Source organism: Sorex fumeus, unplaced genomic scaffold (genome assembly GCF_029834395.1).
Source record: "Sorex fumeus unplaced genomic scaffold, SorFum_2.1 ptg000128l, whole genome shotgun sequence".
NCBI lineage: Eukaryota > Metazoa > Chordata > Mammalia > Eulipotyphla > Soricidae > Sorex > Sorex fumeus.
Genome location: NW_026606185.1, coordinates 17,523,387 through 17,546,655, shown reverse-complemented (window position 1 = coordinate 17,546,655; position 23,269 = coordinate 17,523,387). Strand labels below are relative to the sequence as shown.

Here is a 23,269-nt window from a genome sequence, read left to right as displayed (position 1 = left end):
GAAGGGAAAAACATACCCCACAATGGTGCCACCCCCCAAATGAGAGCATTTGAGCACCAGGCCCACCTCTAACTACTGCCTGGGTTACCGTGGGCAGGGGAGACAACCACCCTCAGAAAGCACCTCCCCCACCTCTTTCCCTCCCTGCACAAACCATGGGGCTAGCTCATTCTGAGAGAGGGGAAGTCATCCACTTTCAGGAAAAGACGTCATTTTCTCCCAGCAGCTGACAGGAGGGGCAGGGGGAGAATTCATAAAAGCAGGCACAGTCAGATATGGCCAGCGTTTTGAACAAACAATTTATGGTTATTTAACTTAGAGACAGTCATAGATAAAGATGTATTTCATCCAGCTGTTTGCTCAGGACTTAGCCCTAATTCTATCTCAAATGACGTTCATTGTTTGAAGTCTTTATATTCAGAAGTTGTTCCCAAGCGTATCTGCAGGGGAAGAAGCAGAATGCTGATAGTGTTAGTGAACTGTGTTGGCCAGGCTGGGGATCAGGAAAAAGAATGAGATAAATGCCTGGTGGGAGAGTCACCTTTGAGTGACCGGACTGTGTGCAGAGGCAAGATCTCAGAGATGTTCAGAACCCCAGCAGCAGCAAAGTCCCACTGAGCAGAGGGGTTGAAACAGCCCGGACCACCATGGCCTTTTTCCCAGCTAGGTCTTGGCACCGACGCTGGAGGGAGGAAGTGGAAGAGGAGTGGCTTCCTGTCTGCATGTATCTCTCCAAAAGTCGGCCGTGGGCCTGGGCAGGAAAAAGATGGCCTTCTCTGATAGGAGAGCTGTTTAATTGCTGGGGACAATAGATACGGTCCTGGGTAAAGGCAATATTTGAACTCAACTGTTTTGTTGTGTTATGAAAAAGATTATTATGTGATTCCTAGTTTGATTAGTGTGGAGCTGAGCTAAATGATGGATGAAGCAATTGCTGTTCTGAAATACCAGAATTAGAACAGGTTTGGATTTAATCTTTAGAGATATTCACTGAGATTTCTGAAACAGTTAAGAGCAGAGTGCAAAAGGAAAATAAGAAGAAGAGAGAAATAAAAAAATCACGTGGTCAGATCCCAGGGCTGGTGTGATAGCACAGTGGTCGGACATTTGCCTTGTAAGCGGCTCACTGGGCCTCCCAGGGTTTGATTCCTCCACCCCTCTCGGAGAGCCCAGCAAGCTACCCAGAGTATCTCGCCCTCATGGCAAAGCCTGGCAAGCAACCCGTGACGTACTCGATATGCCAAAACACAGTAACAACAAGTCTCATAGTGGAGATGTTACTGGGCCCGTTTGAGCAAATCGATGAACAATGGAAGGACAGTGCTACAGTGCTACAGTGGTCAGACACCACGACTGTATATCCACTAAAGGTTCAACAGAAATCCTCAGTCAGTGAGTGTCTGAAAGAAATTCACTCACTATTGATGAAGCCCAAACTTTGAATGAGAAAGGAAAATGTGGTGGCAAGATCATGGGAATAGAATGGGGTCACTACTTCATTTTTAAAGATGAGGAGATGGAGGTGACATGGCTTTATTTGTGACTATTCAGTTTATAGTGGTCCTAGGTCTAGATCTTATGACTCTCAATATAGTGCTCATGAAGAACAGGTTGGTAAAAAGGTGCCTGTGGAAGCTGGCTATATTCACTGAATTGCCCAGAATGTGAGTCATTATTGAAAATAATTAAGAAAGAGAGAGAGGTCAGAGAGAGAAAGAAGTATAGAGAGGGAGACAGAGAGAAAGAGAGAAACAGACGAGACGGAGACAGAGAGAAACATAGAGAGAAACAGAATTGATAGTAAAATTGTAAAGGGTGAATTAGAGATGATTATAAGGAGGTCAAATATAAGTGTTCAATATAAGGCACAAAGTCAGGAAAGGTAAGAGAAGCTTCAGGAATGGTTGATTATTCCTGGTAGCATGATGATTCAAAATAATTTATAACTTGGGGTTAAACAGAAGCTCTAGACTCCATGCCACCTTTATGTGGTCAGTGACACAACAGTATCGTGAAACAGCAACATCTACTCTCTTTTGAAAAAACTTTTGGAAATGTGAAGCAAATCTATTTGCTAAGGTGAAAAATTAATTATTATTTTTAAAAATTGAGGTAACATGATTCACAAAGTATTAATATTTATGTCTTAGGCATGCAATGATACTGAAACATGTCAATGTCCTTCTCCCATGGGGCCATGTCCCTTCCTGTAGATCCCTCCCTCCCTCCATATCTCCACTTCACTTGGTAAATTCAGTTCTATAGGAAGAGTATTAGAACTTGTTTTCACTGGCCATTGTCTACTCTATTTCTTTGTTTCTTTATATTCCACATATGAGTGAGATTGTAAGGTATTTGCCTTTCTCTTTCTGGATTATTTTACTTAACACGACCCCATCTAGTTCCAAGATGTAGCAGGAGACAAGGTTTAATCTGAGTAGCATTCCATATTTCAGATATACTGTTTCTTTTTTTTTAAATAATGTAGGAGTAATGCTATTTGTTCAGCTATTTATTAAGCTGACTGAATTGGTCATGGACTCCATATTACTTTTTTATTTTATTGTATCACCGTGAGATAGAGTTACAAAGCTTTCATGTTTGAGATTCAGCATATAATGATGAAACACCTATCCCTCCACCAGTGCACATTTACCACTGCCGAAGTTTCAAGTGTCTTCCCCTACACACACACACACACACACACACACACACACACACACACCAGTCCTCACCCTGCTTCTGTGGCAGAAAATTTCCCCAATACTCTCTCTCTAATTTTGGGCATTATGTTTTGCTAGAATTTTCCCACCACCATTCCATTCAAGTCTTCCTGCCAGGGGAAGATGCTAGATAATTTATTTTCCATTGTTTCTTTTGAACATCATAAGAGCTTGTGCAGCCACGATTGTAAATGGTTGGTTCCAGAGACATCTCTGCATGGCACTAATCCATTTTGGGATTCAATTCGGAGTCTCTGGGCCAGGGTTGTTGGTGTGCAAAGATGGCACCCAGAGGCAAATTGTGGGCATGACAGTCAGTCTTCTGGGCAGGTGGGGATCCAGGGAGGAAAAGTCCGGGTCCTCTGCCACCATGTGTCCTGGACATTTAGTCCTAGAATCCGCATACCAAGAGCTATGCTTGTGGAAACTCTTGATCACCAGGATTCCATCTGAAATAGCGGGAAGACTGCACCTGCTCCATCTGGGGTGCCCTGGTGGGTGATATTGGCTTGGTATGGAGACTGGAGAGGTCTCTGGCACTGTGGTGTCTTCTAGGACTTGCTTCTGTGTCTCTGGGCCAGGACTCTTGGTGCGCTACGATCCACATTACAAAATTTTCAGCAGATTATATCTTGGTGAGGTCCATTCTGAGACAGTAGAGTCAGACTGGGGGTATGGCAGCAATTTTGGATTGTGGAAGCAAGTGGCTGGTGAGTACTCTGCTTTGATGGGCACAGGCCAAACCTGCCCCCTCCAATTTACTCCAGTTTGTTCAGCCATGCATGGGTACGAGCTTAACTGCGGATTTTGATTTCTTTCGAGATAATTTAGGGATCTCTGAAGCAAGGCCAGTAGTGGGTGGCACTGGAGTTGGTTTGTGGGAATGACTGCCGGTGCTTCCATGCATATTGGGAAGTGGGGGAGGTAGTTCATGTCAACTCTGAGAAAGCCTGGAGATTTACATCACAAAACCTGCAAACCAGAATTTTCAGCAGATTGTATCTTGGTGAGATACATCTTGAGACGGTGGAGTTAGGCTGGGGTATGGCTGTGATTTTGGTTTGTGGAAGCAAGTGGCTTCTGGAAGCTCTGCTTAGGCAAGCCACCAGGCCAACCCGACTCCTCCGATTTACCCCAGTCTGTTCAGCCATGTGCGTGTCCAAGATTAACTGTGGCTTTTAATCTCTTTAAAGATTGATCTATGGGTCTCTGAAATAAGGTCAATAAGTGAGCTGAGTGGAGGTGGTTTGTGGGTGTGGCTCTCACTTTTGGCTGTTTAATTTCTTGGTAAACTTGGTCCCAAGTAGTTAATTTCTTGGTAAACTTGGTCCCAAAGGCACAGTGGCAATTTTGGGGTATCAGAAAGCCTGAAGGCACCATCAGGCTACTGATGCACTCACCCAACAGGTACAGGTTGATCTTTTGGCGGCACCATAACCCCTGATATACTGTTGTTTGTCTGTTGTTTGGCCCTTGTACTATTTTCAGATCTTGCTATTATAAATAATGCTGGAGTGAATTTAGGCATGCATATATCTTTTCAAGTCAATGATTTTGTGTTCTTGGTACATATGCCAAGGAAGGGATATATGAAGTAGGTAGTTTCTCTTTCTCTCTCTTTCCTTTTTTTTCTTGAGAAATTTCTATATTGTTTTCTCTATAGAAACTAAAACAAGGTTAGTTTTCTATAAATTAAGCAAGATTATATTCCCCACCAACAGCAAGGGCTCCTTTTTCACCACATTAGCACTGATTGTTTCTGAACTTTTTTTGTTTTGAGGCCACTCCTAGCAGTGCTCAGTTTTACTCCGGGCTCTGAGTTCAGGGATCACTCTTTGCAGGCTTGGAGGACCATATGGGATGCCAGAAATTGAATCTGGTCTGACTGGGTGGGCCATGTGCAAGGCAAGTACCCTGCATGCTGTACCATTTCTCCAACCCTGTTCTGGACTTTTTGAAATAGGTTCCTTTCATTGGTATGAGAGTATATCTCATTGTTGTTTTGATTTTCATTTCCCTGATAATCAGTGATGATTAGCACTTTGCCATACACCTGTTGGCAACGTGAAATTATATGCTTTCCATATAGGGAGATGGGTCAAATTTCAAGAGTAATTGATTTGCTTGTAGGAGCCCTGAGTTAGATCCTCAGCATCAGATGGTCCCTTAAACATTTCCTGGAATAGACCAAATACCAAAATAGAAAACAAAGAAAAGGAAATATATGTCTTCTAAAAAAATTACTGCTCCTCCTTTTGTATTTTTATGGAGTTTATTTTTTGGTTCTTGAATTTTGAGTGATTTCTGTATCTTGGCTATTAACCCTCTGCTGGCTGTGTGGTATGTAAATATTTCTCCTATCCAGTAGGGTTTTTTTCTTTTTTTAAATTTTATCCCAAGTTTCACAATATAGAAATGTTTAGTTTGATGTAATCCCATTAATTTATTTCTGCTTTTACTTTCTTTGCCAATGGTGTCAAAATATTGAATACACCTATGAAACTGACATCATGGAGAGCTCTACCTAAATTTCTCTCAATATATTTTATAGACGGGCTGGAGCGATAGCACAGTGGGTAAGGCGTTTGCTTTGCATGCACCGACCTAGGTTTGATTCCTCCACCCCTCTCAGAGATCCCGGCAAGCTACCGAGAATATATTGCCAGCATGGCAAAGCCTGGCATGCTCCCTGTGACGTATTTGATATGACAAAAGCAGTAAAAACAAGTCTCACAATTTGTTGTGAGATGTTACTGGTGCCCGCTAGAGCAAATTTATGAACAACAACCGGAGGACAGTGCTGTTTTATAGACTAGGGTTAAACATAAAGATTTTTAATTCATTTTTAATTGCTTCTTGTTGTGAGGTAGTTTTCCACTTTTATTTTCTGACACATGGGTTAACCAGTGTTTTCAACACCATTAGTTAAAGAGTATTTTCTTCCTCCAACTTTTGTTGTTTAACTCCTTTGTCATGAATTAGTTATACATATATCTAAGGATTTGCTTCTGACTTTTAAATTCCATTTCATTGGTTTAAGAGTAAGCTTTTATATCAGTACTACACTGTTTTGATTATTATAGTTTTAGAGTATAAAGTCAGGGAATAAAATGTCTTCCATCTTTTTTTTCCCTCAGAGTTGTTTTGGCTGTATAGGAAGTTTTATAGGTCCATATAAATTTCAGTTTTATTTGTTACATGCCCTTGAAGAATGCCATGAGAATTTTTATGGAGATTATACTGAATCTGTATAGTGCTTCGGATAGGGTGATCATTTTTACAATGTTAGTTCTTCCAAACCACAAACATGGAATGATTTTTCATTTTCTGTCTCCTCTTCCATTTCTTATAATAGTGATTATACTATTTTCCTAGCCTTGTTTTAAAATTTTTTATTATTTAATTTTTTCCCTCTTATTTCTTTTTCAATAGAACTTACCCTCCAGCCCTTAGGGCTAGAGCGATAGCACAGCAGAAGGGCATTTGCCTTGCACATGGCCAACCCGACCCACCCGGGGTTCAATTCCTCCAACCCTCTCAGAGAGCCGGGCAAGCTATTAAGAGTATCTCGCCTGCACCTCAAAGCCTGGCAAGTGACATATTCGATATGCCAAACACAGTAACAACAAGTCTCACAATAGAGATATTACTGGGTCTGCTTGAGCAAATTGATGAACAACGGGAAGACAGTGACAGTGACAGCCTACCTTACTCTCAAACATACTGATTTGTTTCTTGCTTTTTATCATTCTGTTTGAGTTCTTCTGTTGTGTTTATAGTTCACCCACTTTGTTATTCAACTCAATGTCTTCTGCTTGAAGTTTTGTACATACTTTCTTTTATACTTTCTTTTAATGGAGTTTATTTCTATTGCTTTCCTCAATTCAGTGAACTCTTATTACTATCACTTTAAAGTCTTTGGGGAGGGGCTGGAGTGATAGTACACATAGGGCATTTGCCTTGTAGGTGGCCGACCCAGGTTCGATTCCCAGCATCCCATTCTCCTGAGCACCACAAGGAGTAATTCCTGAGTGCAAATCCAGGAAGGAGGTAACCCTGTGCATTGCCGGGTGTGACCCAAAAAAGCAAAAAATAAAGTCTTTGGGGAATTAGAGATATTTTGTGTGCCTGGGGTCCTTCCTAGGCTTTGCTTTGCCCCATCAATACAGGTGAATACTCTGATTCTAACTGCACCTGGTGTGACATGAGAATTGGGTTAAGGGTCTGGTTTTGAGAGGCCCAGATCACAATGTGGCATTCTACTGCACTAATTCCATACAAATACTTGGTGTCATTCTGAATTGCTGCTGGAAATTTGCTGTCGTATACTAATTGCATCAGCAATGTCCCTAAGGATGACTAGCACAATCTATGTCGCAGAGTTTACTGTTGTTTGTGTCTGATAGTGGCTATAGCATATACATTTCTATCAGAATGGGGTTGCAGGTAAGGAATTGTGGTCAATAATAATAAAAAACACCCGCAATTCCAAAGAGATCTGCTATCTTCTCGGGTATTTTCATTTGCCAGTGTGTGGAAGTCTGATTCTGGAATCTAGGCTCAGTCTAACCATGAAAGCATCCTGTGATCTTAATCCGAAGTTTGAACAGGCCTGGACCCAACTAAATGTTCAAAAAAGTACTTGAAATTATGAATTTTTTCCTTCGACTGGTTTTTGCTCTGAAAAGGTTCAAAATTGTTGATTTTCTTCTGGTTTGCATGATTCTCTGATATATGACCACAGTAAACACCTGCTCTTACTATCTTGCCTTTTTCAGTTCTTGCATCCAAATCAGGTTTTGTAAAGAGTAGCATTTTAAGGCTGGGCCTCCCATTTGGGGTTCACTCCTCTCTTTTCTAGGCCAAAGTTTTTTGCCTTTCCAATCTCCACTCTACCCCCCTCTCTCTCTCCTGTGGTATCAAGTATCTTAGATTTTAAGTCAGCTGCAACTCCTTGTTCCACAGTAGAGAATCTCCCAGGTACGGTGGTTGGGATCTCCAGCGAACATTCTGGGGGCAGGATTCTATATTTAATTCTATTTCTTTGCATTTTTGTTTTGGCGTCATGAAGAATGCCCTTAGAATGCTTTATTTTCTTCCACCTTGACCCTGCCTCCTCCTCCTCTTTCTAAACTATTTTTCTTAAATATAAATGATTCTGAAAAACTGTAGGGTCCACAGCTCTATCTCTGAATAGAGATATTAAGGAAATTTGGAGATTTTTTTTTCTTCAAGGAAAAAGCCTTAAACAAGACAAAACAAAAAAGATTGCATGACTGAAGCCAGCTGAGTATGTATTTATGAATTATGAATATTCATGATTGGTAATTGTTTGTTGATATAGGTGCAGAACATCAGTCTCTTAATGAAAAACCTCTAAAGTGAATCATCTCAAGCTAACATGTTTAAAAGGTCAAGGAAGGGGATACAGTAAGTAGAAAACAAGATTATTTCATAATGAGTCTATTTTTGGTTGTCAATTACTGCACAAAACACACCCAGACTTACAGACTTCAAACAACAATTTATTTTCATCACTCTTGTTATCATTGGTTGACTTCATTCAAAGGGGACCTGCCCACAGAGGTCACATATCATTATTTCCACATTTTATTGTCAAAAGGTGAGTTCAGATTTAAGTACATTTATTTCTTCTTATTCTCTACGGTTTCATCTGCATGTTATGCATTTATCTCCAACTTTTCCTTTGAACTTTACCACTCTTTCTCTGTTTATCTTTTTTTTTTATCAAGCAAATTTTCTCTCAGGGAGTTTATTCATAACACTACTTAATTTCCCTCCTAAAACATGGATTGTTCCATCAGTCTAACACAGCCCAGGATTTCTGTCTTCATAATAAAAGATGAAGCTTAGAACTGAATCACCTGTCCCTTCCTCTTTTTATCGCCTCCCAGTTCAAAATGCTTGCATCTCTTAATAGCCAGCATTCTCTTAGATCTGCAGTTGGGCTCGACACATTCTGGTCTCAACACGATCTTTGTAGTTTTAGCCTTTTTCCCGGGAAATAGGCTTAGTTTGACCTCTGTAACCACTCTGCTTCCTGTCATAACGACGCTTTCTCTGGGCATACAGAGAATCCTTGCCCTTCTTGTACTGTGTGACTTTGTGGGGCTGATGTTTGCCACATTTCTTACAAAAAGTCTGGCGGGTTTTTGGTACCTTCACTATGCTTGCGGCAGCAGTGTCCGCGAGGAGAGGAAGTCTCTGTTTATCTTTTATCTTTCAGTCTTTCTGTCTCTCATTTACTCTCTCAATCTCCCTAGCTCAATATCTCTCATCTATCGCTTTCTTCTATTATTTGAAAAACAAGTGTACTGTTTGTACACTTGTTTTCAAGTCTACTGTTTGTTTTATTTTACATATTAGAAATATAGAATAAGTGTCTTATATTCCTTGTATTTCATTTACTTTTTAAAAACTGACAGAGAGAACATGACAGATTACTGATACTATTGAAAGGAGAGTCTTGAAAATGGTAAGGCTACAAGTGGGGACTTGCAGGTCCCATCTAAGGGAGTGATTGTCAGTCAGCTGCAATTGGTTACTATCACACGAAAATGCCTGTTGATTATATTGCCTACAATTTACTTTAAAATACTTGAGAACATTCAGTGAGATACGTGTGTGTATACAATTTAATTTTAATCTATGCCCTAGGTGCAGTCAGTTAACATTTCAAGTACCCTTCAAATTAGGAATCCATACTCCAAGGGTGGTTAGTTACCATTTGAAAGACCCCAATCAAACGTCTATGTTCTGGAGACAAACACTTCAAATATTTGTATGAATCTGTACTAAATGGTTCATTAATAATTCTAAGAGGAGTTAGTATTATTCTCTCTGGTCTGCAGCTGCAATTCAATAGAACCACATGTTCCTATGTTGGCCTCTCTAACTACAGGCAGGACTCCAACTCCCAATGAAATTAAGGTGCCCATGTGAATAACAAAATCCCTTATGATCACAGCAGACCTACAAAGAAAAAAGTCACAGAGCTTTCTCTAGATGCAAGTACTCATTTTGTGAATATGTTTTCTAAGATCTGAGTCAAGAGATTGTTTTCAAGACCTTCTGGTGGGAGTAATTGGATGTGAGAAGATGTGTCGATTAAATGTGTGGGTCAATTTCCAAAATCTTATCTTCCCAAGACTTTGGTGTTTCTATTCAACATTATGCTGGTATCTAAATTTCATTAAATATAGGCCACTGCTATGTCCTAGTTTGAGTTAATCGAACAGTTTGTAAAGTCATCACCAATGGCATGAGCAGACACATGGAATCCAAAAGTCCCAATATTAATGACTTTGGCCCTATTTGCTATTTTCTTCTATTTCTTTCCCCTAGACAAACTTCCTCAGCATCTTCGTGTGTTCTCCAGTTTTCTGTAAATATGTATTATCAGAATCTTGTAACCCTTCTAGTGTATAACCTATTTTCTTAAGCCATTTTATGTACTATAGCCCTAGAGCATGCTGTGATTTGATGCTTTTTGTGGCCTACTGGCAACATGGGTTAGTTTAGAAAGTCTTGAGAATGAATTTTTTTTTCTGCAATCACTTATCAATGGGGTTTCAAGCTGCCAAATCTATTCATTTCACAACATTTCTGATGAGACCTGGATGTCATTTTTTTCTGAAAATACACCCAACCAGTTGTCCATGTTTTAAGTTTCAAGAATCTTTTCCTTCTTATTCAATGGCCTGTTTTTTGTTTGTTGTTATTGATTTTTTTTTTTACATAAGAAACTGTGATCATGAATTCAGTTGTTGAATTCAGTAACTAATTTAATTAAAATCACATTAAATTTTCAGCGACAAGAAGTGGAACTTTTGTGGGGCTTGGATGGTTGACTGGGTCACAAGCACAGTGTTCAAGATTTAAAACTGGGTCAGCTACATGGAAGAAAAACTTCTTGATCCCTGTATGAAGGGTCTGGCCCCAGCAAATAAATTTTTTTCTAGGCTGTCATGGACATCCTCTCTGATTTTCAAATATGACTTGAACAGAAAGTTAAAGGACCTGAGCCTGTCATTATCTTCCTGTATGTATTCAAGTACACTCAGAAGAATGTATTCCATATCTCATATGACATACCTATTATAATTATTATTACCATAATGGACAACTCTAGCAGTCATTGGGTTCCCAAACTATATTCCTAAATTAGAGTTTTATCACAATCCATGATAGATTGATTAGTAGTGATACCACTTGTACCATGGCTTGCCACCACCCCAAACTTCATTATTAATGTGTTCAAACCAAAGGGCACCATAAAACCAATTCTCAAGACCCATCTTTATGAGAATCTTCCTAGGACCAATTCACAATTCACCAATTGTGAATCAGTTTATTCAGTCAGAAATTTTTGTTTTGTGAACAAAAAGGGAGCAGTAATTTGTATGGGGAAATTTTTGTACAAAAAGGTATTTCATCAGAGATTAAAACAAAGGCAAATTGTTAAGAATTTTTTAATATAATAAAAAATTACAAAATTGCCTAAATAACATGTAGCTTTGCTCCCCCATTCGAAGAAACAGCACACAGGTAAGGAAAATGATCCCTTACTCTAGGCTTGAATACCAGGCTTATTGACGAGCACATGGCCACAGTTCACTGAATGTCAAAGAAACTCAGGACAGTAGTGCCAAACAAGTGGGCCTTGACAGAATTGTGCCTTCTAGAGTGACATGTGGAAGCTCTATGAAGAGCTTCTGTACCTCAAAATTTAGTCACAAAGTTAGAAGAGAGTTCCATGGAGCTATGCAGACAAGTAACTCCCTGGTGAATTTTGCCTACAAAACTGTCAAATTAGTGCAAGAAGCTACTAGCTTCTGGTATTGCTGGTTACCATGTGCTCCTAGATTAAGATATATATTGCAAAACTCTGGAGAGACAGGAGCAATCCAGAATCAGGTAAAAAAAGACTCCTTCTGTCCACCGTGTCCCTCTGGCAAAATAACACTTTGAGGAGCTAAGAGAATGACCACAGGGTTCATTATGTTTTATGGCTGAGCAGGCAATGGAAGATGGATTTGAAGATGAGAGGCAATGAACAACCACTTTCATTATTATAATATCTATGTTAGATCACTGTATCACTGTCATCCTATTATTCATCCATTTCCTTGAGCAGGCACCAGTAATGTCTCCTTTGTCCTAGCACTGAGATTTTAGAAAGTTCCACATTCGAAGCTCTTTCAGGGTCAGGAGAATGAAACCCATCATTGTTACTGATTTTTGGCATTTGAATACGCCACGGGTAGTTTGCCAGAATGTTCCATGTGGGCAGGATACTTTCGGTTAGATATTTAAAATTTAATATCTATGTTAGATATTTTAAATTAAAATCTATTAAATTAAAAATATTTAAAAAATATATTAAAGCTATACAAATATACTAAAATGTATTAAAATCCAGTACAACATTAAAATTATTCTAATCATAAGGATTCTAAGAGCTAGTTTCTTATTGGTGTAATATATAAATTTTATTCATGATCTTATGTCCTAGCATGAATAAGTGAAGTTTCAGAATTGTGCAAGTCCTATACCCCAATACCTTGGGTATAGCACCATTAGTAAGGAACTCTATTTAGTTCTTTATCCCAGAATTTATCGCATTTAAATGCTACTTACTTTCACCAGAAGAGGACTGAATCAGAGATTAGAACCCTGTCTTATTTTTGTCTGAGTGAATCACTCATAAACTCCATTGTTCAGAGTACCTGAAAATACAAGAGTAGGAACTTCACAAAATTTGGATACAACTTTTTGTATATGCTTATAATCTAATGCTTATATTTAATAATTTAGTTTGGTTTCCATAGGATCTTGTGTCATCAAGTCTTAAATTTCTAAAGATGATCCCCCTCCTGCGATTTTATTCCTTTAAAGAAATATGCAATTTTATAAATGTTGACAAAATAAAATCTGTGTAACCTAAGCAATTAACTTTTCTGTGCTTTAGAATTTTCTTTTCCACCAAATAGGAATAATACTACTTCTTTGGTATACGGTTCTTATGAACTAAAATGAGCATATAGTTATAGTTAACAATGAATAGAGACTGAATATTTATTAAACACTGTGTTTTGACCATTAAAAATTAATAAGGAAATTCCTGCCAGTGCATATGTCCAGCTACTTCCTTTTTGATATCTCTCCCAGTCTTCATGTTTAGATAGCATCTGCATTTCCTAATCAATTAAACTTACTGGGTAAATCTATGGAGGGGGCAGAAGTAAAACTTACAATCAAAATTACACTGAAGAAAGCAACTTTGAAGGAAGAAACTGGACAAGAATACCCACTGGAAGAAAACTTTAGAACTCATTCTGTTCAGCATGACTGCCTTTTTTTCCATCTGTTTTTCTGTTGTTACTAGGCTAAAGGTAAACATATGAATTATTGCTGCCAAAAACTCATATTTGACTCAGTTCAGTACTGGGCACAAGATAGATGCTCAATAAAAGTGTTGACTTATCTGGACATAGTAAACACATATGCTCATATGAGCTAAGATGCCAGAAGCTTCATCTGGAAGTCATCTTCTCCTGGTAGAAATGTTGACTCAATAATTTGACATTTAGGCACCAGAAATTAACCTACTAACTTTTTTTGAGACTGGCCTACTTGTTAAAACTAATCAAAATTTGTAATTTTTCTTCAAGCACTTCGTAGAATTTTGTGTAACCTTTAGATTAGAGAGATCTGAACCTTAAGCATAGGGGGTAGATTAAGGCTTCTTGAGGAATGCTTATTACTTCTCCCTTTCCTCACACAGTGAGTTTCTCAGAAAGAAAAGAAGTTGGGAATAGTAGAGGTAGAGTGAAGAGAGAAGAAATTAGCTTGCTTTCTACTAGTTGAACACTAGGCTTAATACTGCTGAAGAAAGGTCTAGTTTTAAAAGACAGGGTGTCTAAATCATGAGATGAGCAGGCTGCAGGGTTCTCAAGAGAAAACCATGCAAAGAAAAGTTCTGATTTGAGGTGACCTTTGAAGAGTCTTTTTATACTCTAATAAGCATTGTCATGGGGCCATGGCACACCTGAGTCTGTGTGGTAAGGCATTTTATTTCTTCATATGGGTTTCTCTGCCATTTGTTCTATGCCCTGATTCTGGGATATTTTGGGCAGTTTTTTTATGGGAATTATTTCAGACCCCAAGTTATTCTTAATATGTTGAAACTTTAGCTTCAACCCTGGTTAGTAGTAAACAAAAAATATTTGCTATGAATTTTCATAGCAGTAAACTTTGCTTATGATTCTTACACAGTATTCTTAAACAAAAGATAGAATCAGTTTAAAGGGTTGTGACCAGAAAGACTTAAGGACTATATACACCTGAGAACTTTTCTTAAAACCCTTCCTACGACAGGTGACCCTACAATCTTGTAAGGATTAAAGAAGTCTTTGTTCAAAAGACAACTATGTCTCTAGTTCCTAACGGAAAACAACAATTTTCCTGAAAGGATAAAATTCTTGAAATTTAATTGCTTCCAGGTATTGCTAATAATATAAATCCAGTGGGATTATTTGAGTCTCTTCATCAAAATTCACTGCAGAAAATATTCACAATATTATATTCTAACTCAATTTTCACTCTACAAAGCTCAAGTTATTGAGTGAAAGACTGTTTTCTAAAGTTGTTCTTCCCAATTTGCATCTACCATTTTATAATTGTTATATAAATCTCACTTATCTATATCTTGATTATTCTATCTTTGAAACAAACACTGCTAGTCCCTCCTTCTTAGGGTTCTGATGATAATTAAGTGAACAATAACAAATATACTGCAAGTGTTCATAAAGTATTGCCTTGGCTTTCATTGCTGCTGCTGCTGCTGCTGGTTTACTGTAATGGCACCTGTTTTCTACTTGGGATAGAGGAATCACACTTTTGCATGGAGCCCAACACTGTGGCTCTTTATAGAGGTATAAATGTGAACAGCAAAATATAGCAGTTAAATATAGGAAAAATTAGAAGAAATGACACCATTGTGTATGGAAACCATTAAGCTTAATATAAAAAGACTCAAGCTTGTTTTTATAGAAATATGCCAATGCTGACTAGGTGCTTGAAGCTACGCTTTGTGCTGAGAACAACAATAAAATCAAGAAAGTGTAGTGCCTGCATTCCTGAAAGTGCTCATCACCTCTTATCAGGGTGTCAAGAGGCTGTTACATCACAGCATGATCTGATCTGGTGATGCTGATAAGTGGCATTAAGTATGGAAGGCTGCTTGTGAACTAAGACTTCTCAGATTCCATTTTTGAATCATGGTCAGCAGTACAGAGTTTAGAAAAAGTCCTCAAAGTAGGAATTTTCCTGCAATAGTTGTTTACTATAACCAATAGTAAAATAAAACCCTTTACTATAAACAAATGGTATATAAATACTAAAACAATAATAATAATATATAATAATATCAGATCCTGGCAAGCTCCCCGTGGCATATTCGATATGCCAAGAACAGGAACAACAAGTCTCACAATGGAGACGTTACTGGCGCCTGCTCAAGCAAATCGATGAACAATGGGAAGACAGTGCTAATATTGTTTTATTAATATGCAATATCATATTAAAATAAAAAATAATGTAAACGATAGTATGTGCAAATAATTGAATAATAAAATCATATAAATAACAAAAACCTTTGCTATAACAAATAAAGGTAAAATAAAACCCTAATTTTGATTGATTCTTGTATCCTGGATTGGCTTTATCTCTAGTTTGGGAAGGAGTCTTAAGTGAATATTGTAAGAGGAATGTAGTGGAAGAAGAGTTTGCTCATTCTCTGAGCAAGGAGAATATCCTGAAAGATGTAGCATCTAAGTCAAGAATTGGAAGCTGAATTCGTAGAGGAAGAGAAATATTGCTCTGAGAAGGATGAAAAACATATGCAAAAGCCAATTTGGAAATGGGTGATTTGGGAACTGCAAGAAATTCAATATGGCCTTACCACTATTGCTGCTAAGAAGTGGTAAGAGGAACGAGATCACAGCGGGTCTTAGAAGCCAATTTATACAGCTTGACCCTTACTGGAAAATTGCAGGGAGCCAATAATGGTTTTATGGCACTTAAAGGTCACTACTGCTCTTGGAGAATGAAGTGGATGGGCCAGCCTAGAGACTTTTTGCCTAAGCCCAATGAGTAGAGAATAGCATACAGAGAGAGTATGATAACAATTGATTTGAGAATAGCAGGAGAAATGATAACAATTGATAACAATTGATTTGAGAATAGCAGGAGAAATGAGGGAACTCTAGGTCAGAACCCATAGTTCAGTAGATTGTTTAATGGAGATGTACAGGGAACAACGGGCAAAAGGGAGTAATGGTTTCAGATTTGGCCATCTTGGCAGATGAGCAGACAGCTTTCTCAGCTTTCTCAGATAGGAAAAAACAATGGCTTTGTAGGGAAGGATTTGGGGTAGAATTTGAAGGTATGCTAAGGGTGTTTGTGGACATTTAAGTAACTGTAAGTCGTATGTCATTAAATACTTCACTGAAGTAAAAAAATTTTTCTTGAGAAATCTTGCGCGCGCGCGCGCACACACACACACACACACACACACACACACACACACAACCCATTGGCTTTGTGAAATGTTATTTCTAAGGCCACCAGAACCACTTTCTTTCAAAACTACTTCCTCAAAATGACTAGTGTGAGACAAAAAAATGGATCAAATCCTTTCAAAAATACAGTGTTTGATCTCCCCCACACTCAGACGATTAGGACATCTCTTGATCCCCAAAGATATTGTTGTAAGCATATGTATCAGCAGCATCTGCTGTCTGAATGCGCAGCACCCAGATGGGCCTCCTCTGTTTCTCCTTCTTCTGCTCCTTCACGGGTATTAGGGGGTGAAGAAGCAGCCATAACCTTGTTGAATTTTTCTTATTCTCCACAACTGCACACAAGAAGCTTTTCTTCTTCAGCAAACATTAAAATGCCTTAAAAGCTTGTAGGAATGGTCCTTTGGAAGTTAGAATCAGCCCCACCAAATCATCACCAGGGTGTCCACAGGAAAAGCAACCTCTTGCCACCCTCCAGGAAAAGAAAATAAAGTCTAAGCAAATATACCTAAGTTTCAGAATCTTAATGAGGATAGAAACTCCATGAACATTCAGACATGATATTCGTCACACCCACAAACTAAACGTGAAACAGCAGAATCATAAGAAGGAGCCGTCTGCTTGGAGTCATCCTATATATAAAAAAAGGAAATAGCAAAGAGTCACTTTCCTTCAATCCCTGAGCACTGAGGGTCTGAGTATCTGGCAACCTTACATCCTGACAAGCTCTAGGTACTTTGGGATGCCCTCAACATGGCCTCCTGCTATTCTACACTTGTGTGCTCTGCAGAAAGATACCATGGCCAGCATACACACGGGGGCAAGGGGGGGGGAGGAAAGAGTGAAGGAGATCTTTGTTTCAATTCCAAAGCAGAAATTTTCCTGGCATTTCTGGGAAATCACCATCTTTGTGTGTGTCTTTTGAGATTTCTTTGAATTAATGAGCAAAAATCTCAGAGTCTCTGTGGATTGTGTGGGACATTAAAGGATAGACAGACACCCTCTCAATGGGTAAGGAAAGCCAGAGGACAGATTGTGTGAGTGTTAGACAAAAAGCAACAGATTCCAAAGAGAATCCTGGAGCTTGGTCACTAATGAGCAGTTAGAGCGAGCTGGCAGAAGTGAGGGAGGAGTCTTAACAAGGCTATATGGACAACTCACACCTTTGCGCTGCATTTCAAAGACCTGCACACAAAACTTAAATCTTCCACATTTCTCAGAGGTCACTATCCCATTTCACAGGTTTGGTGAGAGGTCCAGCTAATAAGAACACTCTACACTGCCCATAGTGCTCTCAACTGAACTCTTTCCCCAACCCCCACCCCAGTCAGCTGCTTCCCTCCCTTTGGAGTCAGATTTGGAAACAAAAGCTCAGACTGGAACAGAAGCAAAATCAACTCAGCCTTTCCTCCCTTTCTTCCTCGGGAGGCAGGCAGCTAATCCTGCTGGTGTGGGTGGAGGGGTCTTTGGAACAGACCTCAGAGAAGTAGGGCTCCATCTGCTCTTTGTGGACATTTAATATCTCTGGGCTCTTTGCACAGAACAAAGTTTATCACAGACTCCAGGGCTGCAAGTTCTGTTGTCACAGACACGCAGGAGCTTTGTGCTTCTGTATTCTTGGTGATAATTCTACCCACCCCACCCCTCCAAAGACATAGAATGAGATGCATCGTGAGTGGGTTGTGTGTGTTGGTGATTTTGAAGTGATGAGGGCCAGAAGTCACTTGAAAGAGAACAATTATCTTGAATCCAAACCACACCATTATGGTTGGCGATTTGCTCTAAGGAACTTGAATTTCAGAGTGAGAGGATTCCATTTTGAGAAGATGTCTTGCCTTCCATCGAGTGGATACATCTGATTCCTTCAATGGTAGGGAGCCTATACATTTGAAAATAAGAAATTTTTGCTCTTTTGCAATTCACTTTTTTTTAAGTAGAGTGCACAGCATAGGAGAAATTGATTGATGCTGTCATCTTCCAACCCTACATGGGGGGCAGCCAGGGGGTGGGAAAGAAAGAGAGGGAGTATGGGAAAGAATGTAGTTATAAGATAGAGCCCAAATGCTGGCCTTGGCTACTTCCTCATTTCCCATGAAAACTTCAAGCAGTCACTTGTAGAGGCAGAGTCCAAATCAGACTGTGATTTAACACTGTTCATTTGTGTGGAATGTAATAGAAAAACAAGCCTCTTCGCTTAGCTGTGAGGGCAGTTATTATCAGACATTTGGAGCGTTGTGAGGATTGTGAAAACCTGCGAGGAGTTTTACTGCACGGTCCAGGACAGTGATAGAGGTTGCTTGATCATTAATGTATTTTTTTTTTTTACCACTTTCCAATTCCTTTTGTCTTCCAAGCAGAGAGGTCTATTGCAGAGCAGCAAATTAGACCAAAAGGATGTTTGACTACCTTTCTTTTTAAGCTCCTGATTCTCTGTCTCCTCCAACTTTTGTCAATTTCCCTCTTAGTCTTGAGAATCTTTGCCACTATAATATCCCCACCCTCAATCATTTCTGTCTTCAGTTGCTTACCTCCATCCTTGATTTATTAACATATTATATGTTGGGATGTCAGGTTGATCTTCCTTAAGCCTAGTAGAGTTTTTCTTCTGTGTTAGAAGCTATGGATAAACATAAGAAACTAAACATCCTCAAACTACTAGAATTCCTAGGAAAGCAACTTCAAGCATAGATTTTATCTGTGCTTTAAGTACACAACAATGACTAGAGAAACGTCCTTGTCTCTCAAGCTGTTATAATGTGAAGGCTGGAGACACCGGATGCAAAGCTGCCAGGTAGTTTCATGGATGCTTACACTGGCATGTTAACCAACAGTAAAGGAACTGACAACAAATGGGAAGATGAAGCAGTGGTGGGAAGAACTGAGTTTCCAAAAGGCAAATCTCCATCTGCTTGAGATTCTTGTCTTTGGCTGAAGGTAGATATGATGTGGTATGCATGGAGATCATTTGTTGGCATAGCCAAATGGCCATGCTAGCAAAGTGAGTATGGAGTCCAAAATGAAGACCTGGTGGGAATATTATCAGGACCATGGCAGTCCCTGGTACACTCCTCCAACTGTGCCTCTTTTCATTTGGACTCCTCAGAAACAATCCCAGACAACAATTTAGATGAAATTTACTTAGGATGGCATCCAAGCAGCATCAATAGTGTAATAAGCAAACAAGAGAGGAAAAGTAAGAGAAAGAGTTAAGTAGCTCACAGGGCGGATGTGATTAGAGGTTCATTTCATCTCATTTTGAACATCTGTCTATTATTGTCCCACAATATGGATTCTGTTTTGGTATGACAAGATTTGCACTGGAGTCTAGAGTCTAGTGAATGCCTTCAGAGAAAAAATAAAAGTAACTGCCAGCAGACATAAACCACCATCTAGGTAACAAAGGCATTAGGTATGTGTAGGAGGCTGATGGTCTGCATGGTTCCTTGTAGTTTCTAATTTCTCCTCCAGATACTATTAAGTGAAATTAAGAGTCAGCTGACTCATTGACTAACAGTTATTGAAAATTATGGAGTTAAGAAAATAGGGAGAGGCAAGTATTTAGAAATTTAACATCTCTCTGTTGGGAATTGAGAGGGGTAGCAAGAAGAAGTGAATGGGACAAAATGACGTGTGGGCAAGGGGTAAGGGGCAAGGACCCTTATATTGGTGCTGAAGAGGAGTGTAGTAGCTGTGTATTCAAATGACAGAGTCAACAACACTGAAAGAGATCCAAATCACAACAACCAAACTTAAAAGGGTCGAGAGGAGTTGGGTGGGAGTGAATTTGGGACTGTGGGGTAGAGTGTAGGGTGGGAGTAAACCTGGGGACACTGGCAGAGGGAAGTTGACACTGGTGGTAGAATTGTTGCTTGAAAATAGTAGGCCTAAAATTCAACTATGAAACTATGAATACCTTTGCAAATCACCGAGTCGTAATTAACTTTAAAAATAAAAATCTTCCTAGTTCCTTTTCATTCTCAGAAGGTAGAGCACATGACTAACCTGCTTGAGGCCCTGAATTCAATTTTGACCACTCATGCCCCACAGGGAAGTCTGATGTTGCTCTGGTAGTCCCAAACATGGCTGAGTGTTCCTGCTTCAGGAATAAATAATGAATAAAAATGGAAAAATTTGATTTTCTGAAGAAAAAAAGCATTTTCTGAGTGCTCCAGAAGAGCAAGAGCCTTACCCATAGAAATAAAACTTTTCCTGTACATCATTTCCATAAGTTGACAGAAAATTCAAAGTTTACATATATATTCCTTCAGAAAAAACAGAGGAGGATGAAGACATTCCATTACAGAAACCGTCTTCTGTTTTGTGGCAGTGCTCAGGGATTACTTGTGGAAGGCTCAGGGACCATATGGAGTGCTGGGGGATCAAACCTGACCAGTTGCATGCAAGGCAAGTGCTTTACCTGCCATATTATTGCTCTAGCCCAAGCCATCCTCTTTACCACACCTTCTAGGGCACAGTCTATGCTTCCCATACATCTTAAAGAACCTTTTCATAAAATCCCAAACTAAGCATATGTGCAAACATCTGGGAATTACTGTTTGTTAACATTTGACTCAGTATTTGGCACATACGAGTATATCTAAGCAATCTTCAATAAATGAATCCATGAATGTTGGTGATCTGTAATGCGTCTCTAACAAAAACTCTACTCCTTGACAGTTTGGCAATGACTCACCTGAGTTTTATGATAATTTGTTAGTTGATATGACATAAGATAGCAATGCCTATAAGAATTTGACACTTATGCCCATCAGCAGTGAGGTGAAGCAGGTAGGGACAGTATGTAGGTTGCTCGCCCTTGAATATCCAGGTCCAGCAATAATATTTTTTGGATATATGAATGAATAAACAATGTAAAAGCACTATGTGTCAAAGTTTAAAAAAACATGAATTTGGAACATCATATGCCTTAAATTCTATTACTTAAACTGTTGTAAATAATGATGCCTAAAGAAACATTTAAAATTTTTTTAAAGAACAGACTTGGGAATATATTTTGCTTACACTTGAATTCGAAATTCCTTCCTAATCCCTGATTTTGAGCAAATAAAATTCTTTGTAACTTCTTTTCTTCACTTACAAAATAGGACTATTTATTTTATTGCACTATTTTGAGGGTTAAATAATTTAGTGCATTCAACAAATAAAATACTGGTTACATAAGTCCTATATAAAACTTTGACAGTATAATATGTGCTTAGAGTAAACTGAACATCAAAAAGGAGTATTTAAAAAAGTATAGCCATTATCATAATTGATTTTTAAATTAATTGCAAGACCTACTTTCATTGTCTGCAAAATTTTTAAATTTTGAAGCATAATTCAAACTAATGAGCTTCTGCAACTTCAAACATTTTCAAAAACACACAATCTCTATCAAAATTCTATTTTTTTAATTAGAGAAACGTCATGAGGTACAGTTGTAGACTTACAACCATTCATGCTTGGGTATAAGCTATACAATAATGGAGTACCCATCTTCCACCAGTGCCCATTCTCCATCACCAATGATCCAGTAGCCCTCCCACCTCCCCACCCCACCCAAACCCGTCGCACATATGTGGTAGGGCATTCACTTTTGTTCACTCTTTCCTTTAGGGTGTTGTGTTTTGCAATAGAGGTATTGAATGGCCATTGTGTTCATTCTATAATCTACTTTCTGCACGTATCTTGCATCCCAAGCGAATCCTCCAAACATCCTTTACTTGGTGTTTCCTTCTCTATCTGAGCTGCCTTTTTCTCCAGCATGTGCTACCGGCATCCAAGCTGTGGAGCAGACCTCCTGGTACTTATATCAACTATTCTTGGGTGTTTGTCTCCTATTCTGTTACTTTATATTCCTCAGATGAGTGCAGTCTTTCTATGACTGTCCCTCTCTTTCTGGCTCATTTCACTTAGCATGATACTTCCATATAGAACAACTTGTCTGTAAATTTCATGACTTTATCTTTCCTAATAGCTTCATAGTATTCCATTTGTAGATGCACCAAAGTTTCTTTAACCAGTCATCTGTTCTCAGGTACTCAGGTTTATTCCAGATTCTGGCTATTGTAAACAGTGCTGCAATGAATAAAAAAGTGCAGATGTCACTTCGACTATACTTTTTTGCCCCTCCAGGATATATTTCCAGGAGTGGTAGGTATTGCTGAGTCAAATAGGAGCTCAATTTCTAATTTTTTGAGAATCGTCCATACTGTTTTCCAAAAGGGCTGAACCAGTCCACATTCCCACCAACAGCGAGGGAGGGTCCCTTTCTTGCCACATTCACGCCAGCACCAGTTGCTTTTGTTCTTTTGGATGTGGGCCAGTCTCTGTGTTGTGAGAAGATATCTCATTGTTGTTTTGATCTGCATCTCCCTGATGATTAATGATGTAGAGCATTTTCTCATGTGCCTTTTTGACATTCAGATTTCTTCATTGAGAAAGTTTCTGTTCATCTCATCACCCCATTTTTTGATCGGACTGGATGTTTTCTTCTTGTGGAGTTCAACCTGTGCTTTGTATATCCTTGATATCAACCCCTTATTGAATGGGTATTGGGTGAATATCCTTTCCTATTCTGTAGACTGTCTTTGTATTTTGGTCACTGTTTCTTTTAAGGTGCAGAAGCATCTTAGTTTAAGATACTCCCATTTGTCTATCTCTGTTTTCAGTTGTTTTGCTAGTGGCATGCTATCTTTGAAGATACTGTTTGCTTCAATGTCGTGGAGAGTTTTGCCAACCTTGTTTTCAATGTACCTTATGGATTCCAGTCGATGTCGAGGTCTTTAACCTATTTTGATCTTATTTTTGTACATGGTTTTAGGTAGACATCTGAGCCCTTTTTTTTGCATGTAACTATCCAGTTTTTTCAGCACAATTTGTTAAAGAGGCTTTTCTTGCTCCACTTGACATTTCTTGCTCCCTTATCAAAGATTAGTTGAT

The 23,269-nt window shown here is 38.9% G+C and overlaps 1 pseudogene; it reads right to left on the bottom strand.

The window, feature by feature from the left end:
• Positions 1-8,479: 8,479 nt before the first annotated feature.
• LOC130045502 (60S ribosomal protein L36a-like) overlaps positions 8,480-23,269 on the bottom strand; it is an 82,169-nt pseudogene continuing 67,379 nt past the window's right edge.